General features: G+C 42.1%; 1 protein-coding gene across 1 annotated transcript in view; it reads left to right on the plus strand.

Annotated features, from left to right (window-relative positions):
- Positions 1 to 16838, plus strand: part of LY96 (lymphocyte antigen 96) — a 121102-nt gene extending 104264 nt beyond the window's left edge. The window contains exon 5 of the mRNA XM_055286535.2: positions 16395 to 16838. The gene's annotated coding sequence lies outside the window, so the exon portion shown is untranslated. The remainder of the gene's footprint in view (positions 1 to 16394) is intronic.
- The last annotated feature ends 5387 nt before the right edge of the window (positions 16839 to 22225 follow it).

Raw genomic sequence — 22225 nt, forward strand, 5'->3', positions numbered from 1 at the left:
ATACAGATATTTATATGTATCTATATATGTAAATATATATCTATAAATATCTATACATATCATAAATGCAAATATGTGTAAATATTCCAGCATATATCTCTGAAAGTTAAGGACTCTTTATTTTTTAATTTTTATTTTTTTGAGACGTAGTCTTGTTCTGTTGCCCAGGCTGGAGTGCAGTGACATGGTCTCGGCTCACTGCAACCTCCACCTCTCTGGTTCAAGCAATTCTCATGCCTCAGCCTCCTGAGTAGCTGAGATTACTGGCGCCCATCACCACACCTGGCTAATTTTTTGTATTTTTAGTAGAGATGGGGTTTCACCATGTTGGCCAGGCTGGTCTTGAACTCCTGACCTCATGATCCACCTGCCTTGGCCTCCCAAAGTGCTGAGATTACAGGCATAAGCCACGACTCTTTAAAAAGGAACCATAATATCATGACCACACCTAAAAAATTATTAGCAATTCCTTAATATTATCAGATATCCAGTCACATTTCATTGATTTTATTATAAGCTTTTACTTTTATAGTTGGTTTGTCTGAATCAGGATTTTTGATAGGTGCCTATGTTGTGATTGGTTGGGATACCTCTTAAATCTTTCTTTCTTTCTTTTTTTTGAGACAAGGTCTTGCTCTGTCACCCAGGGTGAAGTGCAGTGGCAAAATCACTGCTCATGGCAGCCTTGACCTCTCGGGCTGGAGTGATCCTCCTGCCTCAGCCTCCTGGGTAGCTAGGACCACAGGCATGTGCCCCCATGCCTGGCTAATTTTTTTTTTTTTTTTAGAGATAGGGTCTCACTGTGTTGTTGAGGCTGGTCTAGAATTTCTGGGCTCAAATGATCCTTCCACCTTGGCCTCCCAAAGTGCTGAGATTACGGGCGTGAGCCACTGTGCCCAGCCAAAACTTTTCTAATCTACAGGTTCCCCCTCATGCTCTTTTTTTTTTTTCGTTGCAATTTGTTTATTGAAGAAACTGGGTGTTTTCTCCAGTAGAGTTTCCCATAGTCTGGATTTTGCTGATTGCTTCCTTGTGATGTTTAACCTGTTCCTCTGTTCTCTGTATTGCCATCAAAATGATAGTTAGATCTAAACATTTAGGCTTGAGTTTAGGGCAGAAATATCTCATAGGTGGTGGTGTGTTTACTTCTGTCTGGAGACACAAAATGCTGAGTTCTCTCTCCTTCTGTGATGTTAGCAGTCCTGATGTGTGGATTCACTCAGCCCTTAGCTCATTAGAGGTTGCTCAGTGGTAATACTCCAGTTCTATCTTTGCTTCCTATGCCTTAGCCAGAATACTGGTCTGGAAGAGAAACTTCTCTCATAAGCATTTGTTACTCTGAAGTGCAGTTTGTACAGGAAAGTCAGAATTAATGCTGGCTTCTTTCCCTTTATTAATAGTTTTTAAGGAATTTAAACACTGAAGACTTCGGAGATTGTACCCCTTCTTCCCCAACTAGTTTTCTCCTCTTTCCTCTGGTCCCATCTGTAATCTAGAATCTCGGTCTCTCTTTCAATCTTTCTCTCTCTCTTTTTTCTTTTATTGAGATGGAGTCTCACTCTATTGCCCAGGCTGGAGTACAGTGGCACAATCTTGGCTCACTGCAACTTCCGCCTCCCAGGTTCAAGCGATTCTCCTGCCTCAGCCTCCTGAGTAGGTGGGATTACAGGCGCCTGCCACCACGCCTGGCCAATTTTTTGTATTTTTAGTAGAAATGGGGTTTCACCATGTTGGCCAGGCTGGTCTCAAACTCCTGACCTCAAGTGATCTGCCTGCCTTGGCCTCCCAAAGTCCTGGGATTACAGGCATGAGTCACCGCGCCCAGCCCTCTCTTTCTCTTAAATTCAACTTTGTAGAGCTTTGGAGAAAGAATTGCAGACTCATTCATACTAAAGTACAAATGACAAATAACAGGTTACAGTGTGATTACTCCAGGTAGACTTTCTGTTTAACTTTCGTCAACATCTTAAATGAGAGAAATGAAGCTTCTTGGATAAGAATAACGTCTGTATGCACCTACTATTATATGCCAGCTGTGGCAGTAAATGATTTGTGTGTGTTGTCTCACATGATGCCTACAACAACCCTGTGAGTAAGATATTCTATGTTATTCCCATTTTACAGATGTGGAAACAAAGCTCAGATTGTTTCAATAACTTGCCAACTAAAAGGTGACAGAGATGAAACCAAAACCTATCATTGTCTGGTTTCAAAGCCAGACATCTTATTCTGGATCACAGAGGAATCACATCCTGTTCTGCCTTCTTGGTATAATTTCAGACATCTTGAATAAGGAGAAAAGGCTTTGGGGGAGAGGATGGCTTCCCAAGGTTGAAATCTTCCACTAGACAGACCCAAGTTACTCATTGTGTCAGTGTGTACGGAAGAGCCTGGCAATCACCCACGAAACCAAAGATTAGTAAACCGGAGTGTCATTGTTGAAAATAGTTCTCTGCCACTGCAGCAATAGCGATGCCTTTGCCGCAGCCAGCTCCTTTCTGCTTTTCCAACTCCGCCTTCCTCTTGTTCACTTGTTCCAGTCACACTGGCCTTTTTCCTGTTCCTCAAGCACGCCAAGCTCCTTTCTATTTCAGGGATTTGCGTCTACTGTTCTTCTCCTGGATCTTTTTTTAAATTTAATTTTTTCCAACTTCATTGAGGTATAATTGACAAATAAAATTGTGTAAGTTTGAGAGGTACAATGTGTTGATTTGATATACATATATATTGTGAAATCGTTACCACAATCAAGTTAGTTAGCATATCTGTCACCTCACCCTAGTTACCATTTATGTGTGTGTGTGTGTGTGTGTGTGTGTGTGTGTAGCAAGAACATTTAGGGTCTACTCTCAGCAAATTTCAAATACATAATACAGTATTGTTAACTAGAGTCACCCTGCGGTACATTAGATCCCTAGGACATATTCATCTTATAACTGAAAGTTTGTACCCTTTGACCGACATCTCCCCAACCATCCCCCTCCCAGCCTCCGGCAACCAATATTCGATCCTCTGTTTTCTATGGGTTCAACTTTTTTGGATCCCACATATAAGTGAGATTTTTCCTGGATCTTGCCATGACCAGCTTCTTGACATTCAGGTCTTAACATAAATATCACTCAATTGGAGTCATTCCCCTGATCTTTCTACCTAAAGTAGCCACTCCTTACCCAACCCTTGATTTCTTTTCCAGCTCTTATTAGCATCTGAAAGTATCTTCTGTCTTTCTCTACAAACTATAGGGAGAACATGTACCAGTTTTGCTCACTGTGAGGATTCTGGTGCCTGGCATGAGGTGGGCACTCAGGAAGCCTTTGCTGAATGAATGAATTAGCTCAGGTATCCTTTTCTCATTGAAGACTACATGGAGGCCTGTCTCACTATCCCAAATCCATCACTGCTGGTTCCAGTTAATCACGAGAACTTCCATGGCTGTTATAACAGGCTTTTCCTTCTGTGAAAATCAGGGGTTCCTGCCTTTTGCATTTATAAACCAAAGCTTGACAAAAATGGTCATATATAATTCTGGTTAGGTATTAGGCTGAGGTCCAAGATAATTCGTGTTCTAACTGATACTGTTTGCTTGAGCTTGGTCTGAATGTTAATCCTCTCCTACCTTATGTTCCCAAATTTATGTTGAAACCTAATCACCAATGTGATGCTTTTAAGACGTGGGGCCATTGGGAGGCACAGCCCTGCTGAATGGGATTAGTGCCCTTATAAAAGAGGTGCCAGTGAGCTTCCTTGCTCCTTCCCCATGTGAGAACACAGCAAGAAGGGGCCATCTATCAACAAAGAAGTGCAGCCCTCACTAGACGTTGAATCTGCAGGCACCTTGAACTTGGACTTTCCAGTCTTTAGGCCTATGAGAAATACATTTCTGTTGTTTACAAGCCACCCACATTGTGGCTTTTTGTTGCAACAGCCCATATGGACTAAGTCAGGGCATCTTTCAAATTCTCCCTTCTTGTGTGAATATTGAATACCTCTGGGTGAAAGAAGATATGACAGAATGGAAAGCCTTGCGGATACTCTTCTGAAGTTGGGTGGCAATAGCTCCTGAAAGCCTACAAAACTGGATCTGAAGCTTAGGGGTTTGCATTAGAGTTAACCAGTGACTTGAGAAAGAGTTTATAGGGCAGTGCAAAACATGGTCCTAAAATTACCTGTATCGGAATCATCTGGGGAGTGCATGAGACTTATTTAAAATGCAGCTTAATAAACTGCAGTCAGACTGCCTGTGTCGACATCTTGGGAGATGGAGCCTGCCGTTCTACATTTTGACAAGTGCCCAGTTGTATTTTATTGTACGTTTCTCAAAGTTTAAGAACCAGTGTCATTAAGAAAGGAAATTGTATTTTGTTACAACCTACTTATCCTGAGGACCCTTAGAAAAGCCACCAAAACAAAGCTGTCAGCACTCAGGCTCCAATCAGCTTTGGAATCCCAGGGTCCCACCAGAGAGATGGCATCAGTCTAGGTGTGGTCTACACTTGGAGAATGTTACAAACCTCTGGGTGGCCAAGGTTCACTATTTTGCCTTAAAGGGCCTCAAACATGTCACCACTTTGCTTGGGGAGTTTTTGTTTCTGGCCTGCCTATTTTCTATTTCACAGGGGTGTGAAAAGTGAGACTTCCTAACAAGTCTAATGAAAGACATCGCCAAGCTTTCTAGTGGCAAGAACTTCCTTTGTTCTTTTAGAGGTTGTCCTTATTTTTTGTCTGAGGAAAGGTATGGTTTGTCCTCACCTTGCTGTAAACATTGTTTAATATTCAAAGTATTAGTTGGGTTCAACCATCTCTCTTCTGTGTCTGTTCTTGTCTTTATGGGTCTTTCTCTGAAAGCTTTTCCTTTCACCTTTAATTTCTCTTTTTTCTATTTTTTCTTGTCTGAATCCTTCCTATCCTTCAAGGACAAATTCAAGTTTGTCTTTATCCACTAACCACCCATCTACCTGAGGCTTTTTTCCTGGCTTGAATTCCTAAAGCAGTTGTACCCAACTGTTTAGTACTTCACTGAGAGAAATAGAATAGAATAGAATAATTAGAATAGAATAGAGTAGAGTAGAATAGAATAGAATAGAATAGAATAGAATAGAATAGAATAGAATAGAATAGAATAGAATAGTAGAATTGAATAGAATAGAAAAGTGTTGCTTAACCACGTCTTACTATTCCCCTGCTCTCAGGACTCATGAATGTTTTGTGTGCACCCATCATTCAAGAGAAAACCCCATGACACTTTGCCAGCACGCAGGACACTTCTTGCAGGGGCCAGCAGAGGGCAGTGGAGCACCCATGGTTCTTACTCCTTTTTCCACCTCTATGTCCAGAAAAACACAAGGAACCATTTGTTGGTGCCCTGAGCCAAGACAAAGCAGTTGCTAAGTCTTCTGAGATGTTTTATGGCCCTTTCTTACCTTTCCGCTCTGCTCCCTCCTTTGCACCACATACCCCCAAGCATCCACCCTTCCGGGGCTCAGTCTCATCTCTTCCCTCCCCTCAATCTCTAAGCTAAAACCGCAGACTGTGACCCTTTCCCACTGGGAACCCTCCTGAGTATTTATTTATTTATTGAGAGAGTCTCGCTCTGTCGTTCAGGCTGGAGTGCAGTGGCACGATCTCGGCTTACTGCAGCCTCTGCCTCCGGGGTTAAACCGATTCTTGTGCCTCAGCCTCCCTAGTAGCTGGGATTACAGGCACCTACCACTACACCTGGCTAATTTTTGTATTTTTAGTAGACATGGGGTTTCACCGTGTTGGCCAGGCTAGTCTCCAACTCCTGGCCTCAAGTGATCCGCCTGCCTCGGTCTCCCTAAGTGCTGGGATTACAGGTGTGAACCACTGCGCCTGACCCCTCCTGCCTATTTTAAATGTAAGCTTTGCAGGAGTTAATTTAACAATTCTATCCATGTAAGTTACTCCTTCTCTCTTGGCATGGATTGATCTTTCTGGTGGGGAATTCCAGCCTGTGGCCTGGTGAGAGGGGGAGATGGGGTGAGAAGGGTGCAGAGGAAAGAACTGCTGGGAACAATCCCCTCACTTCCTAGCCAGATAGGGTTAGTCCTAGGCTGAAGAGAGCAAACCTCCCATATCTCTCAGGGGCCAAGCTCCCTTCCTGGAATGACCAGTGATGAAATAGTTGGTGGTTGTGACTTATCAAAAGGGCCATGCACTGTGAGAACTGTTTATCTTTCGATGGATTTTTTCAGTGGGCTATTTACTCACACATGTTTTATTCCAAATCCTCAAAACAAGACTGGCTACATAATTTGTGAGAGGCCAGGGCAAGAGGAAAATGCAGGTCCTTTTATCCAAAAATTATGAAGGATTTCAATTCAGTCACTGAGAGCATTAAACCTGGCACAGGGCCCCTCTGAGCATGGAACACATCCATGAATCTGGCCCTGCCTCCAAACATGCATAGGATGAGCTCTTCTGTGTCCTAGACTTGGTATGAAACTTTCCCATATCTGACTCCTTCACTGCCCTCGGGAACCAGGGTCTAGAGAAGGAGAAAGATACACAGGGAAAGTGGATGAGATTTTATTTGACAGATGTGTAATGGATACTGTTTGAGACTCTGGAGATTCCAAAGTTAACAAAACAAAGTCCCTGCCCTCATGGAGCTTGCACTCTAGTTGTAGAAGACAACGACAGACAAACAGGCTAGTGCCTGCAGATAGTAGGTCGGATAGTGATAAGCATGATGGGTAAACGGGGGGTGGGGGAATAAGAATGCCATCGTAAGGAGTGCTGTTATGATTTCAGGAAAGGTGGTCAAGAAGGGCCTCACGAATCATGTGCTATTTGAGCAAAGACCTTGAGAGATTATGTCATGCAGGCATCTGAGGATAAGCATCCAAGCAGAGGGGTTAGCAAGTGCAAAGGCCCTGTGGCTTCCTGAGTTTGAGAAAGAGTGGGGAGGACGGGATGGTTGGTGTGGAAGATTGGGGCCTAGGAGGATGGAGAGAGGTGGAAAGGGGAGGCCGGGTCTTATAAAGTAATGATTTTGCATTTTGGATGAGGTGGAAGCTTTGGAAGTTTTAGAGCAGGGGAGGTATGTGATCTGACTTAGGTTTTAAAGAACTCCCTCTATGCTCCATCAAGAAGAGATTGTGGAGGCATAGAGTGAAAGCAGGTTGACCAGTGAGGAGACTCCTGCAATCATCTAGGTGGCTTTGGACTAAGGCATTCATAGTTGAGGTGATGAAAAGTGGTCAGATTCTAGGAAAACCATAAGCTCCCAGGTGGTAAGGGGTCATGTCGGTCTTGTTTACCATTGTGATTCTATTGCCACACACAAGATCTGGCATATATAAGTGCTTAGTGAATATATATTTAATGAACCAGGGAGCAAATATAAATAGATAAGATTGGGATAATAAGATAATTAAGACAAATAGGTAAGATTAAGTTCTTGTAATAGAGCTATAAGAAATAACATTAAAAGAATGGAAGCACAATACCTTGACAATGTTTTATAGTTTTTATTCTCATTTTGCTTCTATTAGATCTGTTGAAATGTTAAAGATCAGTTGATATGAAATAAATTGCATGTCTCAACCCTACATAGCCTGTGAGCCTGAGTATGCTGAAATGGACAGTCTGTATTTTTAGTATGTGGTCAATAGGTGGTGCTGTATCTTGTTAGGGCTCCGTCCCCAACTAGGCAATGTGAGAGGAGGCTTACTGATGTAGATCAAAATGTTAAATGCAGTCTTAGCTGGAGTATATTCTGGGTCTACTGAAAATAAGATTAGTTTATCCAGCAATTTGGTAGGACTCTTTTGAAATTATATGTATGAAACTAACATTTGAAAATGTCAATTCTCCCTTACATGGAACATTTAGATATTATTTAAATGATAGAAAATGTATCTCAATATTAGAAACAAAGCTGTGCCCGCATGCTGCAGATGCCCTCAATGCCTGATGACATTTTACTTTATTTCTTTCTCCATGTGATTCTAGTATATGTGTGTATCGTCAATATATGTCTATTTTGGCTGCTATTTGTAAAAAGACCACATAAGGCATCATTAGATTTATTTCCTTTATTGAATGTGTAGGTGGGTGGATGTACAGAAAGGAGCGGCAAGGACAGAGGGGTATACAAGGAGAAAGTGAGGCTACAGTAATATTTAGGAGACCGTGAGTTTGTGTGGGACATTCTATGAACACTTTTTGGATAGCAAATTTCCTCCAGCTGTGGACTGTCTCCACCAGCTGGGCCATCTTTCTCCACCCAGAAAGTTCTCGAAGTGGTACCACCTCTTGCAAGATTGCATCTCTTGGAACCCTGCAGCTGGCTGGTTCTTTCTTGTCCAATGCCCAACTTTCTGCTGTTAGAATTCGTTCTTATGGATTAAATCCTGCCATTGTCAGGCCTGAAGAAGTGGAAGATCAAAGATTCTGGGCGGGCTTTCCTATGAGTCAGGCAGAGTAAACCTCACCCTACAAGATGACTTGTGTCCCCCCTCAGGAGGCCCTGGGTGGACTTGAGAGCTGTAGGCGTCTGAGGATGAAATCGTATTCTTTCATGGTGTTAATGATATGGCTCTCCTGAAATGGAAGGCCTTGAGAACTGCTTCTGCTAGCGGACCTGTAAAAGGGACACAGGCCAATATATTGTTGTTCCAGATGGTTTCTCTCTAAGCGATATTTCTGCCTTTTCTTTTCTGGGACTTGATGCCTGAAACTGTCCTTCAACCAGCACTGGCTTCCCTCCTTGCTGTGATCTGAGACCTCTGTCCAAGGGGCAAATGCTCTAACTGATCAGCCAGTATGTCCCCATTTCTTTGACATGGTCCTTCCTTCAAACCCTTCGACTTGCCCTTCCTCCTTCAAGCCTTCCTTGAAGTCCTTCCATCCACTTATTATTTGTTGATTCGGCAAATACATGGTGCGTAGCTCCTGGATCTCAGGCATCGTGCTGGGTGCTGGGGAAACAGCAGGACACACTTTCTGTCCTCAACCTTTCCTTAGAATAAGCCCCCTTCCTTTTGACTCATTTAAAGCCTGATTTTCCTTCTATGATACTGCTTTGCTGTGGGCCTTGCCTAAAAGCTCCCTATAGTCTGGGGCTAAAAAGTGGGGCTTTCTGCTTACCTGGCTATCATTCATATGTTGGCTTTTTGTCACCTCATGGGTGACAAGCTGGCTCAAAGAACTTTTGGGCATTATTTTTGCATTCAAGGAAGATGGTGGGGGAAGCACCAACTAAGTCTGTTCATTTCATCAGAGAAGCATAAGTTTTTCTGCAGGCTCCCAGCAGAGTTCCGGTATCCCCACATTGCCCCCTTCAGCTAAAAGGAAAACAGGGAAAATGCGTACATGGCTTTAGGGAGAAAGGGTTTGGGAATGGCTCCTTAAGTCAGTCATCCAAGAACATTGGCCCCAGAGGGACGCTCAATCCAGCCAGATTATGCTCTTCTATACAAGTTGCCATAATCTATCAACATCTGGGTCACTCCGTCACATCCATTGACTCCTGGGCTGCCATTTCTCTCCTGACTTCATCTCCTGTTATCATCTGGCTGACTTTAACTTCAGCACTGACAACACTTGGACGCAGAGTTTCCTTACCTCCTCCATCCCTCTCTTCCACTCCTCCTAGGCAACCTATTAAATAGCTAACATTGAACTCACTGCTTCACCCAAACTTTCATCTCCTCCTGCTTTCCCATGACTGGCTCATAACAGTTCATCTCACTTGTCATTGTCACTGAGATCATTGAATTCATCCCGTGCCACTCTGTCTTCTTCACATCTGGTAACTGAAGGTCCCTGAATCCTGTTCATCTTATCTCTGGAATAGCTCTTGCCTCCTCCTCTCTCTGTATTGCCACAGCTCCACTTTAAGTCCTGATTTTCTCTCGCTGTTTCAATCCATCCTCTGAACTGCCACAATTATGTAATTATGCCATGTAATTTGATTTGATTGTTCTTCCTTGGTTAAAAGTCATTCATGGTTTCTTATTGTTTTAGTATAAAATAAAAGCATGGCATTCAAAACCTTTCCTGCCCAGCCCATCACTGTAGCCTACCCTCCTCCGTGCTCTTTACCTTGTCATTCTGGATTTTCAGTTTCCCAAACAGGTCTCAGGGCTTTGCTGTGTCTGGACGCTCTTTCTTTCCTTCTCATTCAGTGAACTCCTTCTGCAAGCCGAGCTCAAATACAACCTCTGCAACGTTGCTTTCCTCAATCTCTTAGGCAGAATGAATCACACTGCCTTCCTTTCTACTGTTGCACTGTTCATGTCATATTTGTGACATCGTTTTCTACATGCATGATGATCTCCTTTAGGAGGGGACCAGTCTCTCATTCAGCTTTACATCTTTAATAGCTACTGCAGTGCCTGGCACATAGCAGGTGTTCAACAGAGGTTTGTTGAACAAATATTTTTGAACTATTGTGGATTGCAATGGGGGAAATTTTCTGAATGTTGTGCATTTGGTACATTCTTAACATGTGGTAAATATGAGTCCTAAAAGTTTAGTGAAGAAAACTTCAGAGAACAAATGTTTACCACAGTGTAGAGTTCTTCAGTTTCCAGGATCGGAGGTGGTGTGTGTGTGGTTGATGTTTTTAGAGTGAGGCAATGGCTCAGCCCTGTGGGAGCAGATTGCATGAGACAAGCACCCAGAATGGGGGAGATAATGCCAGCCAATCTGTCAGATTTCATCATCTGCTGGTCCTGGGCTGGTAAGATTCTTTATATATGCCTCTCTTACATCTTGTGCTTACATCTTGTGAGGAGCTGCCTTCAAATTTCATCCTCTGCAGGTTGCTTATACAACTCAACATCTAAAAATAATAATTTAAGATAGCATATTATTTATTTTGAATTTCATAAATGAATCTTGGTGTATTTTTTGTTGTTGTTAAGCACAGATTCTAATTATTTCTGCTCTATGTTGAAATCTATAGGCATGGAGAAGAGGCAAATCTCTTTCATAGGTTATTTCTTAGTCAAGCAAGAAATAATATTTTTTCTTTTAATTTTATACTGCTAAAATTATAATTATATAATTATGAAAAAGCAGTTTGGGGAGTAGTCCATTTATGACTCAAGTATATCTCTGGTCCTTTCTTATTGTGCACCAAAAGAAAGGACCAGCAATTTACTTTTTGAATCTGGGAAACCTAATTGTGGGTGGGGTGTGGGTGTTGGCAAATGAAATGTGTGGGTTGGCAAGTTGTTTGAATATACTTGCATGACTGTGGGTGAGGTAGTGGGTGTGTGTATGTGTGTGTGTGTGTGTAGCTCAGCAATTACAACAAAACCTCAGAAGTTTTGAAAAAAGGTGGGACGTAATGAACTCCTGAGTAGATATCTATTATAATTACACATGCATCCTGTCTTTCTGTGCTAGTATTGTTGAAGATAGCTCTCCTTTAACAAATTGATGATATTTGAAACCCTTTATGTTCTAAGTAGTTTAAATATCTTCCCTGGACATTATTCATGTTATTAATTTTCTTTGCAATGCCTTGTTTTCAAATGCGCTACAAAGGTAACCTTCAATCAAGGTTGAATTACTGTTATTTTCAGAGTAGCAGCATCTGAAATGATGAGGTTTGACTGCAAATGTCTTTTTTCCTAGCCATAGGCGTAATAATGACAGTTCTTTCCATCAGGTTGAAACAAAGCATATGATCATCTGTGTGAGTATAATGTCTTAGGTGCTTTCCTAGAAATATATTTTATAGTCTGGTTTAACTAGGGAAACAAGCAATTGGTAATTGCTAATGCGTTAGAAGGTACTGTTCAGGAATTTTAAGGCAGATCTTCCATTTTTGGGGTAAAAAAGGAATGATTCTGATGGGTTTAAGTATATCATCTCTTCTGCATTCACATATGGCTTTGTGTGAAAAAGAAAGAGACAGTTCTAAATGGGTAACTTGGCAGGAATGCTGGTGATAGGAGATGATTTTACAGAGTTGATAGAAAGAGCAGATTTCGCCTTGAATGCAGAAATCTGGCCTCTGTGGGCCGAATACAGAGAAAGGACAGTGTGAATTTCCCAATATTGTTGTTCCAAAGGTGTGGCAGCAATATCAAAGCCAAAAATCCATTGTTGGAGCCACGAATCTCAAATTAAAGAAGAATGTTGCAAGTATCCCTTTCATGTAATGAACTGGATCCAGGTTTCATTTGAGTGATAGCTTAATTGCTGGTCAATGACCTTTTATTGTTTTCTTCTGCTTAAGAGATTAAGCTTTATTCAGGGCACAGCTGAAGAGAGAACAAAGAGTCAGTAAATTAGCAGCATAATCTGTTGAGTCATGAGAACATGAAGCCTTTTCCTACACGCACAGAAGCATTTCAGCTTGGATGACACAGATCTGTCCTTTAAGGGCCATAGGCATTGTTGCTTCTTCCTCCATCCCTCCCTATAGGTTTAATGCCAGCCACGGTGCCCCTTTCCCATTTTTATTGTTGAAGTTTTCTATCCTTCCTGTGGGGAAAAACATTTCTCTTCTTACTTCCATGAAACTGCTCGTGAAGGTCACCGTGGCCTCCGCCTTCCTACATCCAAAGCTTGGTTCTCAGTCTTCATCCCACCTCACCTTGCAGCAGCAGTCCACACAGTCGCTCACTCTCTCTTCCAGCAAACATTTTCTTCTCTTGACTTCCAAGACTCTGCACTTTCCCTCCTACCTCTTCTGCTGCTGGATACATCTTCCCAGATGCTTGCTGCTTCCTTCTCTTTACATTGACACATCCAGGGCTCAGACCTTAGATCGCTCCTTTTTCTCTGCCTTCCACACGCTCTTGGAAATCTCATTTGGTCTCATGGCTGTCTGTGCCACAAACTCCCACACGAGCACCTCCAGCCCACACCTATCCCTGAATTTCAGACTCACAGAGCCAAGCATCTATTCCATATCTCTGCATTTCCACCTTCACGTGTCTGAAACTGAACTCTAGATCTTTCTTCCAAGTTGGCTTTCCTTGCCATCTTTCACATCTCAGTTAAGGACAGCTTCATGTGTTTAAGTGCCCGAGCCAATTGCCTTGGAAGCCTCCCTGACTCCTCTCTTTTGCTCACATTCCACATCTAACCTTTCAAAAAACTCTAACATCTGGAATCTCGTTACCACTTCTTACTATCTCCACTGCAACCACTTTGGTCTGATCCACAAACATCCCTTGCATGGATTCTTGCAGTTGCCTTTTAGCTGGTCTTCAAGCTTCTATCCTTGTCCTCTGAGGTTGATTCTCCCCATTACTCTCAAAGTAGGCCAAGGCCCTCATTAAGGCCAATGAGGCTGTGCATGATCTGTCCCTCCCCCCAAACATTCCCTCTCTGACTCCTCTTCCTGTCACTCATCCATTTCAGACACCATGGCCTCTTTGCTGTACCTTTAACTTTCTAGATGTGTTTCTATTTTAGGGCCTTTGCACCTGTGGTTCTCTCTGCCTGGAATGTTCTTTCCCAGACATGTGCATCATGAACTCCCTCACTTCAAATCTTCTCTCTGATGCCATTTTCTTGCTGAGGTCACCTTGACAACCCTAAGTACCATTGCAACCCCCTCCCTCCAGCCCTGCTGACTCCCCTGCTCTATTATTTTTCTATAACAATTATCATCTAGTAAGATACTATATAATATGCTCATTTTTATGCTTTTAATAATTGTCAGCCACTTCCCCCTAGAATGTAATCTTCATGGGGGCGGGGACTCTGTCTGTTTTGTACCCCAGCACCTATGATGGTATATGGTACATAGTAGGTCCTCAGTGGATGTTTGTTGAATGAATGAAAGAAAGCCATAGATGCTAGGGTGGCTGGCTTGCTCCCAGGGTGATGTGAATACTTTTCTGTGAAGCCTTTGATCGGGGGAGACCTCACTTCCTAAAGTGTTTGTTGGGGAGCAGGAGCAAGAATGAAGTTTCCCTAGGGGTAGTTTCTGGGAGAGAGAAAAAGAGAGCAGAACTTTCCTGCTGTTGCAGGGATGACTTGGGTGGTTCCTACTTGAGTGACGGAGGTGGGTGGTCAGGGAGCCTGAACTGGCTTGATGTATTTTGTATTCTGATATTTTTGCTTAACATTATATCATGAGCATTTCCTAATTTAAAAAATAATTTTCATGGTGATTATTTTAATGACAGCATACTTAAAATACAGTGTTAATGACCCAGCCTTGAAAGTAGATGTGTGGTTGCATGGAGATGATCATGGGTTGCTTTTGAGAATCTGAGGGTAATGTAGTTAAGAGCACAGGTTACAGTTAGTCTGTTGGGGTACAAATCCTGACTCTGGCCCTTTCCACCTGTGTGCCCTTAGACCAACTCACTTTCCTGTGCCTTACTTTCCTCCTCTGTAAAATTGGAATAGCAACAGTACCTGTGTCTGTAACAGTAGCAGGGTTATTTTGGAGAATAGAAGAGTTGATATTTATAAAGTACTTGGGGCCAGGCATGTTGGCTCATGCCTGTAATCCCAGCACTTTGGGAGGTCGAGGTGGGTGGATCACTTGAGGTCAGGAGTTACCAGCCTGGCCAACATGGTGAAACCCTGTCTTTACTAAAAAATGCAAAAATTAGCTGGATGTAATGATGTGTGCCTGTAGTCCCAGCTACTCGAGAGGGTGAGGCAGGAGAATCACTTGAACCTGGCAGGCAGAGGTTGCGGTGAGCTATCGTGCCACTGAACTCCAGCCTAGGCCACAGAACAAGACTCTGTCTCAAATAAATAAGTAAATAGATAAATAAATAAACAAAGTACCTGGACCCCAGTTACTCAAAGTGTGATCTTCAGACCAGCATCATCAGCAATACCTAGGGGCTTGTTATAATAGAAATGCAGACTCTTAGACCTGGCCCCAGCACTGCTGAATCAGAAGCTGCCTTTTAACAATATCCCTAGGTACTTTCCATGGCCAGCAGAGAAACTGACTTAAGCAGTGCCTGGAACACAGCAAGTACTACATAATGTTGGTTAAATATTAGAGCAGTTCTGGTTTTTCACCAGTCAGACCTCTAAGGCTTATTTCTTGTTTGTGTCAGGCAAGCTTTTCCAATAAATAGCTGGGGGGCTGTCTCAGGCCAATCACTGTGTACCTCTGGGCTTCAGCTTACTTGTCTGCGATGTGAGAGTCGGAAATGAGTAATTTCGGAAGTATCCTGCCAGCTCCGGCCCTTCAGTATTCAATACTGCCTCTCGATTCACACTTTACTGAGCAGGGAGTTAAAGAAGACCCAGGATTTCTTTTGGAAACTGTATAAAAAAGTAAGGCCTTGGAAAAATGTTTACAAATGTCCCTTATGGTGCAAGCTAATCATGCCAGAATTGTCCGAATTAAAAAAAAACTCACAGGTTTATCTTATTCTGTCTTTTTATATTCTTTCTGGAGACAGAGTCTTACTCTGTCACCCAAGCTAGGGTACAGTGGCGTGATCTTGGCTCACTGCAACCTCTGCCTCCTGGGCTCAAGTGATTCTCATGCTTCAGCCTCCTAAGAAGTTGGGATTACAGGCACCCACCCCCACGCCTGGCTAATATTTTGTATTTTTAGTAGAGACTGCCATGTTGGCCAGGCTGATCTCAAACTCCTGACCTCAAGTGATCCACCCACCTTGGCCTCCCAAAGTACTGGGATTACAAGTGTGAGCCACCACACCCAGACCATCCTATTCTGTCTTAGTATTTATTTGATGATACTAAGAACTTGCAGAATTCTGTTGCTCTTGACAGCAGCTGGTCTATTAATTATTAGCCCTTTTAGAATAAAAAACAATGACCCTTACAAATTATCTAATTTTTGGTGACATAATTGCTTCATAGCCCATGATTCAGACAGAGTTAGCAATTCTAAGAGATTATTTTTCTAAAATGTAGCCAGTAATCACACCCTAACTGTCTGAAAGGGCTCCTAGAAAATAGTCCTTACTTTATAGAAAAGGAAAATGAAAAGGAGGATGCCTCTCTTGAAAACATTTTTATAACCACTATCAAGATTTTCAACATGTTTCTATGACTGGCAGAATACAGGTCCAATTCCTTGGCCTGGTTGGTATTCTTGACCCATTTTTATTTGGCTCTAAATATATCTTTTATGGACTGAATTTTGTCTGTGTTCTTTCTACAAATTCATGTGTTGAAGCCCTACCTCCTGATATAGCTATTGGGAAATAAAAGTAAAATTCTAAGCCCCTCAACTGAGTGAACAGACCTTCTCTTGGCCATGGCAATCCCAGAATAACCTTGAAAACGGTTCTCAGCCATCATGATATGGGAGGTTGGACACATCTTGTTATATCTGCTCCCTCACTAACAGCCATTAGGCCTTCTTCCCTACAGGCTAAACAGAAACTAGCCCTCTCAAAAGACTCTGCTGCTAATATCAACCAACCACCTGATGCTGCCCCTTCCTTTTGCAGTTTTGGTGCAACAATGGACCAGCATTTCTTCCTGATGAGAGACAATTGACCATGGAGTGGTTCTGTCCAGTGTATGGAGAATGTGCAGTGAAGATTTTCCTGTCATCTGCTTCATCTTTTGATGTCAGAGGGCCTAAAACTCCACCCTGGGATTATGCTAACTCTGCCATTTTTTGTACACAGGACCCATGAAGAGGCATGAAGCTCAGTTGCACATGTACATGTTTTTCCTTTTGTAAATATTAATGACTCCTCCTATAATCTGTTGAATATGTACACTTAACCACCCAACTTACCATACGTTTCTGTTCCCTTTTCCCCTCCCTTGAAGTATCTGTTTTTGGCTTCTGACCAGAGGCTACACTTCCCAGCCTCTGGGAATGGCCACCCTGCAGGCTGAAACTCTTCATGAGAAATAAAGCTCTTCTTTCTAAATTTATGAAACTTGTCATTCTTAAATTCATATGATATTTGGAGATAGAGCCTTTAAGAAGGGAATTAAGGTGAAATTAGGTCATGAGAGTGGGGCCCTAATCTGATAGGACTGTTGTATTAGTCTGTTTTCATGCTGCTGATAAAGACATACCCAAGGCTGTTTATAGAAAAAGAAAACGGACTCACAATTTCATGTGACTGGGGAGGCCTCACAATCATGGCAGAAGGCAAACAGCACGTCTTACACGGTGGCAGACAAGAGAGAATAACAGAACTTGTGCAGGGAAACTCCCCTTTATAAAACCATCAGATCTCACAAGACTTATTCACTATCACAAGAACAGCATAGGAAAGACCCACCCCCATGATTCAACCACCTCCCACGAGGCCCATCCCATGACATGTGGGAAATGTGGGAGTTACAATTCAAGATGAGATTTGGGTGGGGACACAGCCTAACCATAACAACTGGTATCCTTATAAGAAGAAGAGGTACTAGAACTCACTCTCTTTCTCTCTGCATAAACAGAGACGAGGCTACATGAGGATACAGAGAAAAGGCATCATCTGTAAGTTAGCAAGAGAGGCCTCACTGGAAACCAACCTTAATGCCACTTTGATCTTGGACTCCAGGTTTAGAACTGTGAGAAAATAACTGTCTGCATTTTAAGCCACCTGGCCTGTGGTATTTTATTATGGGTGCCCAAGCAGTTGAATGCATCCTCCTTCCAATTTTTTTTCTTATGCTCCCACAAGGTGCTTCTCTCCTTCTATATGCCCAGGATGTGCCCACTTCCATATCTTTCTCCTGAGTCCTCTTAGGACGGCTTTCCTCTCCATTGCTGCTGTAAGAATCAGTTGGTTTTCATGGCTCTGTTCAAATGACATCTCTTCTGGGAAGCCTTCTGAAGTGGGTTTCATAAGGTCTCTCCCAAATTCATGGTGACCCGGAACCTTAGAATGTGACATTATTTGGAAATAGGACCTAAGGACCAATAACTCATACATTTATAAGAAGAGGAGATGAGCCAGATACACAGAAAAGATGGCCATGTGAAGACAGAGGCAGAGATTGGAGTGATGCTGCCACAAACCAAGGAATACTGGAAGCTGGAACAGGCAAGAGTTATCTTCTAGAGCCTTCAGAAGGGGTGTGGTTCTGTTGACACTAATTTTGGACTTTTGGCCTCCAAAACTGTGAGAGAATAAATTTCTGTTGTTTTATGCCGCCAAGTTTGTGGTAACTTGTTAAGGCAGCCATAGAAATCTCATAGGCCTTCTCTGATCCTCCCAGGGGAAAGTTCCCAGGGGACATTTTGCCTCTTCCTGAGACTTTCCACCTTCTATTATAGCTTATTTAATTGCATCCCATTGGTTCACCAAGACTGTGACTCCTGGAGGGGAGAATCTTTGAGCCAACAAAGTGTTCTTCATAGAACCTTGGGTATTGCAATGTTTGTAGTCCTCAAAAATGTCTTAAATAAATGAACAGAAGTGCTGCACTGTCAGATTTCCTAAGGGAAATAATAGCTTTTTCCCAGGACAAAAATTCTGCATCCATGACACGTGCACATCTACTTCCGGGTTAATTTGCATAGGAGCATGTAGTGGGGAATGAGAATTTCCTATACAATTGTGTTAGTGATTGTTTATTGAAACTTTATGAGAGAAACATTATTGTGTAGTAGAAAGGGCACAAGACTGGGCATTTAAACCTCTGCAATTGGGTTGGAGTCCAGGTCTTTCTGATTATTGGCTGTGATACCTTAGGTAAGCCACTCTCGGGCTCAGTATCAATATGAGCAAAATGAGGATAAAATGGTGAGTGCTGCCTACCCCACGGGCATGTTAGGAAACTTGCATGAGGTAGGTTATAAGAGAGGGCTCTGGAAGCTACAAAGTCTCCAAGCTTCTGAGCTGGTTTGAGAGTTATCTAGAGTGCCTTGTGGGGTCACAGTCATAGTCACAGAGCTGTAGGAGTTAGACCTGTAAGGGAGTTTAGGGATCATATAATGAAGACCCCAATATTACATGAGGAAACTGAGGCCAAAAGAAATTATGACTCACTTATCTACTGTGAATCCAGTGGCCCCACAGTGGGAGCATGTGTCCCCCTTCACTAAGCTGAGGTGCCATAGCAAGCAGGCAACTAGCAATGTTTCTTTCTTTGCAGAAACTACTCACGGTGAGCTCATCTGATGGAACAGACAGAACAAGTGCAGGACAATTCCCAGAAACACAAGAACGTTATACATAATGTCAAACTCATTTCATCACATGATTCTTTGCAGTTCATTTTGAAGAATGTCATAAACATTTTAGCAATTCTAGTATGATAAGGGTATAACTTACAATGGCATTTATTCAAGGCTTAGGTTGTAGAATAACATTATGCCCTAGATATTTGACAGACAGGAGTGTGAATTTTTAAGTCAAATAGATGAGGTGGAGATACCCAGGGAAGATACTGGCAAATCAGTAGCTCTCAATGGAAGAGTAAACGTCCATGATGTGATGTAAGTGTCCATAATGTGATGCAGAGATTGACAGCCTAGTTCCTAGACCTGAAACTGTTAAAATGCTGATTCTGGTATTCCCAGTCGCTTGCCAAAGAAGAAGAGGCTAAAAACCTGTTATAAGGCACTGTAGATATGAGTGATCGGTTAACTTTAAAATGTCCCTTACTGTGAGCAAGATCACATAGTTGGATGCATGAAAGAGTGCTCTATTTGTTAAGGAAATAAGAAATACAAATGAGAAACCTGGATGCTAACATTCTCAGATGGGAGCTCATTTTATTTTCTAGTAAAGAAAAACACTTTGTGGAGAGGTTCTGTGATTGTGACGCGGAATATGTCTCAAATTAAGGTTATGCTGTGCTAGATATACGAAGAACTATGTCTTTAAATGACTTAACAGGACATTTTCGAGCAACTCAGCACTTGGCAGATTTCATTTTGACAAGCAGGAGCAGGTGGGTGGCTCAGGCTTCTCAACCTTGAAGAGATGACCCCAAATGACTTTGTGTTTTCCTGATAGCTGCAAGATAAAATAAGGGTTAATTAACTGTCTGGGGGAAGGCACATCCATTGCTCAGGTGAAGGGGAGAGGATTGTGTGACAGATGAATAGAAAGAACCAGTGTCAGGGAAGCACACAGTGACATACGTGCTGGGAAGCACGCTGGCCAGGCATCCCTGAGGTCTGGTGGTAATGGTTTCTGTTCAGCACAAAGGAATTAAACCCAACAGTCAACGGTGCTCACACAAGCGTGCATACTTCTGCAACTCTTGAGAGAGAGATTTTTCTGTTTTTCTACACTTGGGTGAGGAACCGACCCTGCAGAGGCAATACACCTCCAGGCAGGCTTATGCCTTTTCTGAACTTTGAGAGGCTTTAAATGCTTTGAAAATAGGTAACTTTTCTGAAATTGCTTCAAATCGGGACCCTTTTGACACTCTTTTTCACTTTTTCTACTGCTTCTATTTTCTTCATTAGTGCCTCTCCCTCTTCTGCTTCCTCTAATCTCTGTCCCTGCCAGTCTGGGTCAAGTTTCTGGCACCTGACTTGTTTGCCAGGAAAAAGACAACTGCGGGTGAAGGAGAAAACCCTTTCCTGCATGCTCGGCTGCCTTCAGATCCAACGCTCCTAGCTGGGAGATGGGAAGCTGTGGGCTGTGCAGTGGGTCCTGTGGTCTTGGAAAGGGGACACTCCACCTTGTGCTCATCTTTGTAGAATCTGGGCAGGTTTGGGGGTCCTCATGAAAGATTTTGAAATTTTTGAAGTCTATTCTCTGCCTGTTTTTCTAAAAAATTCTTTATTAGGTGAATCATTTACTTAACATTGTGTACTTGGGAGAATATGATGATGGGGACAGAGCATGCTGTACTGCATGGCTTCTTAGGAAGAAAACACTATGGGCTGCCCTGCAGAAATGCAGGCAGAAGTTGTCGTCAGTGAATGTTGGGAGGATCCATAATGTTGGATTGGAATAGAACTAGAGTGAGGTATTTGATTTTGGTTTTGTTTGCTTGGTATAAAAATTCTATCAGATTCTCTCATGTTCATATTTCTTTCTCCCTGCATTTATAAAAGAACAGTTTTGCAAACCAGAAAAAAGATATACACAGTTGGCCCTCCATATCTTTGGGTTCTGCGTTTGTGGATAGAACCAATTGCAGATTGAAAATATTCAGAAAAAATTGCGATATGTGTAAGTCTTCGGGAGTTCATGCTGTATAAATAATTACCGTGAAGTTTCGATTTCATATATGTAGATATCTAAGATAGTAACAATGCGAAGTGGTGATATATTGAAAGAAGAAAGAGAACAGCACAAATTGAATCAGAATCATAGTTTTTTTAAAGCAAATGTGGATGTGAACATATATTACTGTATAGTCGTCCCTGAATGTCTAAGGGAGATTGGTTCCAGGGCCCCCGAGGATACCAAAACCTGTGAATGCTCAAGTCCCTGATCTAAAAATGGTGTAGTATTTGCATATAATCTATTCACATTCTCCTGTATACTTTAAATTGTCTCTAGATTGCTTATAATATCTAATACAATGTAAATGCTATGTAAGTAGTTGTCACACTGCATGGTTTAGAGAATAACAATAAGAAAAAAAGTTATTTATACAGCATGGACTCCCAAAAGACTTACACATATAATAGTCAGATGATGATTTAAAAATCGCTATGTCAGGTCTTTCAATCTTTAATTCCATTTTTATTTTGCTTTTCTCACTCTCTCCACAAACACGAATATACTCATCTGTAATATATACAATACTCTTCTAAATCTTGATCATTTGATTGAGGTGGTGTTTGCCAGGCTTCTCCACTGTAAAGTTACTATTTTTCCCTTTGCAAATAGTAAAAAATTTCTGAGGAGACGCTTTACAATTACGTAAACATCCTATTTGTCATCAAATTTTCCTGCACTTGTTAGCATCCACTGATAATTTCCCAACGCCATCATGCCAAGAAATAAATGTGGAAGGAATGATTAAGTTAGAAAAAGAATCTGCTACATTCCTTTACTATTCTGGAATGTATTTTATAGCTGGTATAATCTATCTGTAAATAACTTCAACTGTAATATAAAGGAGAAACAAAAGGTTGATAATGTATAATAAAAATAATGTGTATTTCAGTATGTAAATGCTTTGGCACTTCTGTACAAGAGGATACATTGGGAGTCAAGTGTGTGCCCCTATGTGAGAAATCATGGTGTGGGGACAGCTGCATGTGCAGAGGTGGCCTGCTGATGTCTCAGAGTCAGCCAGTGATACTGTGTTGGTAATGTGATTTTTGAAACCAATGAACAACTTTTGGTAAAATTTGAAACAAAGTGTGCAAAATGTTCCTTCAGTTACCCCATATTCACAATCC

This window comes from Symphalangus syndactylus, chromosome 7 (assembly GCF_028878055.3).
Source record: "Symphalangus syndactylus isolate Jambi chromosome 7, NHGRI_mSymSyn1-v2.1_pri, whole genome shotgun sequence".
Taxonomy (NCBI): Eukaryota; Metazoa; Chordata; class Mammalia; order Primates; family Hylobatidae; genus Symphalangus; species Symphalangus syndactylus.